Below are 6,000 nucleotides of genomic sequence, written 5' to 3' on the forward strand. Positions count from 1 at the left end.
CCGACTAGGAAACTGGAGATCGAGGGTTCGATCCCCGGTGGAAGCACACTATTCTCTTTCCCGTTACAAATGGTGTCCGTGGCCCTCTCTGTGGTGACAGGGAGTTAGAACCTGGGTTGTGGTGTTCGAACACAAACACATTTAAAAAGGGGGGAGTAGTGTGGCAGATTTTAATTGTACATAGCTATAGGATTATGGTCGCCTTCTACCTTCTAGCTTCCCTTTAGCTCAGCGGTAGAGCGTCCGACTATACAGATGTAGCTAAGAACCTATTGGCATTGTGGGTTCGATTCCCGTTGGAAGCACACTATTCTTTTTCCTGTTACATAACAAAGAAAGCTGCAGGTCAAAATATCCCCCTCCCCAAACAAACAAAAAAAAAAAAAAAATCAACAACATTTATTTCTGCTATGTACAGTATAAATGATTTTTGTTAGGAAGGAACTGTGCTTTTATTTACATGCTCAAGACAGATCCCTCACACGTTCAGTATTTCTAAATATTTTTGATACATTTCTCATTGTAACGAAAGCTTTAGAAGATGTTAAATAGCACAAAAACATAACGTATAGTATTGATAATTACACTATATTTATAGTTTTACTTCCGAACTCTCTAGTGTGAGGAGGTTACCATGTTTGTTTCGTTAGTCACTCAGACAGGAGTTTTTATTTTAATTTATACACATTATCGGACACAAAATCACCATATAGAAAATCACAGCTATACATATTTGCCAACCTTTTAAAAGTTCCATGTGGGTGATTCTGCATGCTCAAAATTAAAAACATAAATAAAATGTGTGTATACACGTTGTATGAACCTATATATAGACAATATAACCCTTTAAAGTGACATATTCTGAGTTTTCTTTCAGACAAAATCATATAATTAGACCTTAGAATATAGGAATAGTTTATCAAATTCACAGGTTGGAAATATTACATTTAGGGTCCAAAACAGGGATTAATTCTCACTTCTGAAAAGGGAGAGTTGGCAAGAATGCAGCTAAGTAATTAATGGAATTTATTAGATCTTCTTTCCTAATGCAAAAATGTTTCAAGCATACTGCAGTGATATACACAAAATATAAGATAAACTATGTGTATACATATCCATGGTATGTATTGATCATGGTCAGTTTAGGGTCAAACTGGACATAAATATGTATAGCCTTAGGTCAGATGGACAATCACTGGACTGTCAAACTGGGCAGATATTTACTTATTATACCAGTACCACTAATACCTATATAAATTACATAAGATTCTGAATAGGGCAGAAATCTCCACATCAAAATGTGTGGACGTCTACCCTACATGTGGATGTCTACTCTACGTCTGGAGTATGGTAGGAAAGGAAAAAATAACCATTAAATTCTCTTCATCTATTTAGTTTCCTTAATAACACCAAATTCAACATTTCTCGGGACTAAAATAGACCCCAGGGCCCAGATTTTCACGAATGATAATACAGGTACCAGGAATTTCCTCAAGAGGGTTTTGAGTAAATACCCTCATGTTATAATCATCACATTAATTAAAAGCCTTATATTAAGACTATAGTAACTACAATGTTTAAAACAAAAGTTCGAATCTTGAACTACACTAATTATGTAGTTAATTTGGAGGATTTATGATGAAATTGTCTGATGGTTTGTAATTTATGAAATGAGTGACTCACTCGATCGCTCACTCCTAATGATTACAAGTGTTTTAGTGACTTGGAGAGAACTGAAGAGCTTCGAAGGCTTATTGGTGTAACAGGAGAGGAAAAATGCACAGCCAGACCGGGGTTCGAACCCGGGACCTTTCAAACTCTAGACTGATGCTCTACCATTAGAGCTATCTGGTTGCCAACAATCAACCCAGTCCAGTTCCGCTACATTGGTAATATTACTAATATATATATATATATATACATTCGTAATATAAATACATTGTACATGTCTTATTGGTAACATATATACAATAACATTGTACATGTCCTGAGCACATTCTTAGCTTGAACTAAAGGCTACTCCTAAATTTTCATCAACAGAATTATCTTATTATAATACCCATAACTTTTCAGTTTCCATGATCCTAAACCACCCTCTATCATCCCTACCAATGCCAATCTACAGTCACCGTCCATCCACATATATACAATATGTTTCCAGTTTTGCTTGTTTGTGCTTTACATCCTTTTACCAACTATGGTCATTTAAGAACACGCCAGGATAGGTTTTGGTGGTGGAGAAAACCAGAATATCCGAGAAAAACCATCAACCTGTGGCCAGTACCTGGTAACTGCCGCCCCCCCCCCCCCCTCCAGCAGGGGTCGAACCCACAAACAAATGATGAAGGGCTATAATGATTGTAAATGGTCAGATGTCACTGCGACCCACTTTAATGTTTCCTGTTAAAAGCATGTAAAATATTCAAATCTCAATGTAATCATTTGTTTTTTCACTTTTTTTTTAAATACATCAAATTCTGCCATGCTTGTATAAAAACACTATCAAATCAAAACAGATTCTATTCTCTTGAATGTTGAGAGACAGGATTTTCTGGAGGCCGTATGTGTTACAACAATTATTAATTAAGCAAGTTATTTTAACTTATATCAATCACTCTTGTTGGCCCAGGTGTTAGGGTGTGAGGGTTCTAAATGTGGGAGCTCGAGGAAACTGGAGTACCAGGAGAAAACCCAGGTCGTCAGACAGGTGACCCAATACCTTTTCACTTCTGATCAGCGAATCAAACCCTGGTTGCCTTGGTGAAAGGCAACTGTGCTATCCACTGCACCACTCTACCACCCTTTATCTTCGCATCTTGTTATTTTGACAACCTCTCTCACAGGTAGACACCCCCAACCTACTAGAACACAGTTCTAACAAAACGGATTTTAAACCGGACATATTTCATGAGACACCCACATGTAGGGTTTCTACATAAATTACATCAATTAGTCACCATTTCCCTATCTTTGGCTTTATAAGTAAGTCAGGTTTTAAACTGAAATGTCAAATTTTAATCATTTCATTCCATGTATATATATCAAACTATAAGCTAAACTGCCCGTGAGCATCATCAATAGATAAAAGATAACGGAACGGAAAGTAAACAAAGATGTTACATAAATTCTGGATCACTTGGCGGATAAAATTTTACATGTCGGACATACACAGACCATATCTAGTTTATTTATCTAGAATTTCATGGTCGGAGTCCACTGGCACATACATTCTAGCAACATTAATATACTCCATGTTCAGTGTTACAGGACTAAAATGGTATATGGTGACAGAAACATTAATTAAACTCACCTGTAATAAGAATTACATTTAATGTGTAAATAACCAGTGGATACATATATAGCCCCAGTCAGTTCATGAGAAAGGTATATGCCTTTGGAATGGAGTTAGTAATACAATCTACAAAATGAACAATGGGTCTATGCAGACATATATTGAGCCGAATGTCTCTCACTGACACTGTTTCGACTGCCCAATTCAATCATACTCTACTTGCTATTTTTTCTGAAACTGAAATTAGCAAACTTATTATATTCAGATACGTATATACAAGCAGATATCGTACTTCTTCCTTGCATTGCAGGGAGGTTTTCCTAGTCTCGGTGAATACACACAGCGGGTTTGTCTGGGACGTCTCCCGAGCGGACAGTGTCAGTGGTCGTTTATACCGGGAGGCTGCCTCATAAATATCGTCAAAATACACAAACGTCATGGCAATATCATACTTTTGTAATAATGCAAAACAATGTGTCATTGAAATAAACAGGGTCTATATATATATGAGAAGAACAAATTCATAATTTAAAACTGTCATCTGAAAATGACACCGAGGGAGACATTATCTGTCGACTGAAAGTCGGGACTCTATCGGGGTCGTTACAACGGCACGGGTTGCTACTTACCGAACGTCAGTTGTTATAAATCCTTTGAATAATTTGTCGAAACTGTCACAATATAAAGTACTTTCATCCCATGATAAAATCTACATCCGTCTCGAATCAAGAAATAGATTCACCAGATGGCCGAGTTGACTCATGTATTTAATTCCTACAGGTGCGCTGCTAGGTCTCTCAAACGCTTGTAAACAAAGGATCTTGATAAGGATGAGGGCGTGTCCCCACTAAAACATTCCACGGACATTGTGTATTGCGCGCAAACGCTTGACGGCGGATATCATTGTTTTACAAGCGCTGGAGTGATAGTGCATGTTAGTTTCAGATGCTGGAATACTATTTCAAGCGAATGACAGGATTTCTCATGACTCAAATAGATCAATATGTAGTTTCCTATCTTTATTGATTTATGTGAATTATGTTCGTAATTATTTCGAGTAATAATCCATATATTCATCATTTGTTCACAATCATCTTTGACAATTTATCTTGACTTGTAAAGTTGTTTAAATATTGGCCGTCAAATATCAGGTACCCAAGGCCATCTATACAGTTTCATGATATTGTCAAGACATACTAGACTTCTGGGTTACATGTATCTTGATTAATATACTTATCTAGAAAAGAGTGGACACGATGACTAATAGTAAAAGACCGTTCAAGTTTAGAACTGCCTAATGATGTCCGTCTAAGCACGGAATTAGATCCAAGTCCGTGGTATAAGCTAGCATTGATCGAGGGAGACCAGAGGATGATCAGGAATGACCAGAGGATGATCAGATCTGACACAGCCTTTCATTGAGCTTCCTCTGACTAATGTTTGTACACAGAGGACACTATATACAAATTGTCGTGGTCTATGTTGTGGGTTATTAAATGAAACTAGATATTATCTCGAACGACAAACTTCCGCCGGAAACTGCACGTTTAAGAGATAATCTACAGGCCACATTCTGAAGGAGTTAGCGTACGACACATTTCATTAGATCTGTGTCTCATGCCTTCCCCAGTATTGGGTACGGACTTATTAAATCGATATCTGAATTTTCTGAATAAACACCATTATTATTAAATTGTATATTAGGGTAACATAGATATACTGCTAACGTCGTCTAATTGCAAACACCGTAAAAACGGTTAATTACAGCGACAAATTTACCACTTTTAAAGAAATTGACGTCAAAAGATGTCAATTTACACACAAATAAAACAAATTTGTCATAAAAGGAATTAGTTCTGATCCTCTTAGATCTTTGCAATTCGATCACCTCAGCATAAAAGTGAGTCTGATGTATTGAATTGAAATGCCTCTCCAACGTTTCATATTTAAACAGAGGCATATAAAGCCAGTAGTATATATACGTCTCCGATTTAAGTAAAGTAATAACTAATTCCCAATAAAACGTCAAATAAGTCAAAGACGTATATATTACTGGCTTTAATTGTCTTTGTTTAAATATAAATCAGTGGAGAGGCATTTCAATTCAATATATCAGACTCATTTCTTATATACGTCTCTGAATAAGTGTACCAAATCTTCACAGATAAATATCCAAATATTTGTATACCTTTGGTTTAAAAGGAGAGGAAGGGTATACATAGTATTGATGTTCGTGTGCCCATATATGTGTGGCGTTATTTCTACTCCGGTGAACAGGAAACGGAAGTTGTGTACACCTTCCCTTTACCGACAATCTCCTGTCTGTCTATGTATGTGCCATGTTTTCATGTAAAACAGCGATATTGAGCTCTGCGTTACACGTACTCAACATAGTCACCACGCTTTTCCTGTTGTTACGAGTGAAACATGGTTAAATAAAACCCTGTCGATACGACGTATGAGACCGTTTACTTGCGTTTTGTATTCGCTGTAAAACACTACTCATAAAATGCCTTACAGACCCTTTTGGTCAAGTACTGATTTTTTTTTTGGCGAAACTGAAATTTTTATTTTAGCAAGTATCACTATATATAATAACATGTGTTGTACCACGTTTACATGTGATACGGAATCAATCAATTGTAGAAGGTTGACTGAACGGATGTTCCGGAACCGTCGACACTTTCCCTAAACGAGAAAAATTGACG

General features: G+C 36.7%; 1 protein-coding gene across 7 annotated transcripts in view; it reads right to left on the reverse strand.

Annotated features, from left to right (window-relative positions):
* Nucleotides 1–4,710, reverse strand: part of LOC110458828 — a 95,511-nt gene extending 90,801 nt beyond the window's left edge. For all 7 annotated transcript variants that reach the window (XM_021510774.1, XM_021510779.1, XM_021510776.1 and 4 more), the window contains exon 1: nucleotides 3,922–4,710. The gene's annotated coding sequence lies outside the window, so the exon portion shown is untranslated. The remainder of the gene's footprint in view (nucleotides 1–3,921) is intronic.
* Between the last annotated feature and the right edge of the window lie 1,290 nt (nucleotides 4,711–6,000).

Source organism: Mizuhopecten yessoensis, unplaced genomic scaffold (assembly GCF_002113885.1).
Source record: "Mizuhopecten yessoensis strain PY_sf001 unplaced genomic scaffold, ASM211388v2 scaffold9847, whole genome shotgun sequence".
Classification (NCBI taxonomy): domain Eukaryota; kingdom Metazoa; phylum Mollusca; class Bivalvia; order Pectinida; family Pectinidae; genus Mizuhopecten; species Mizuhopecten yessoensis.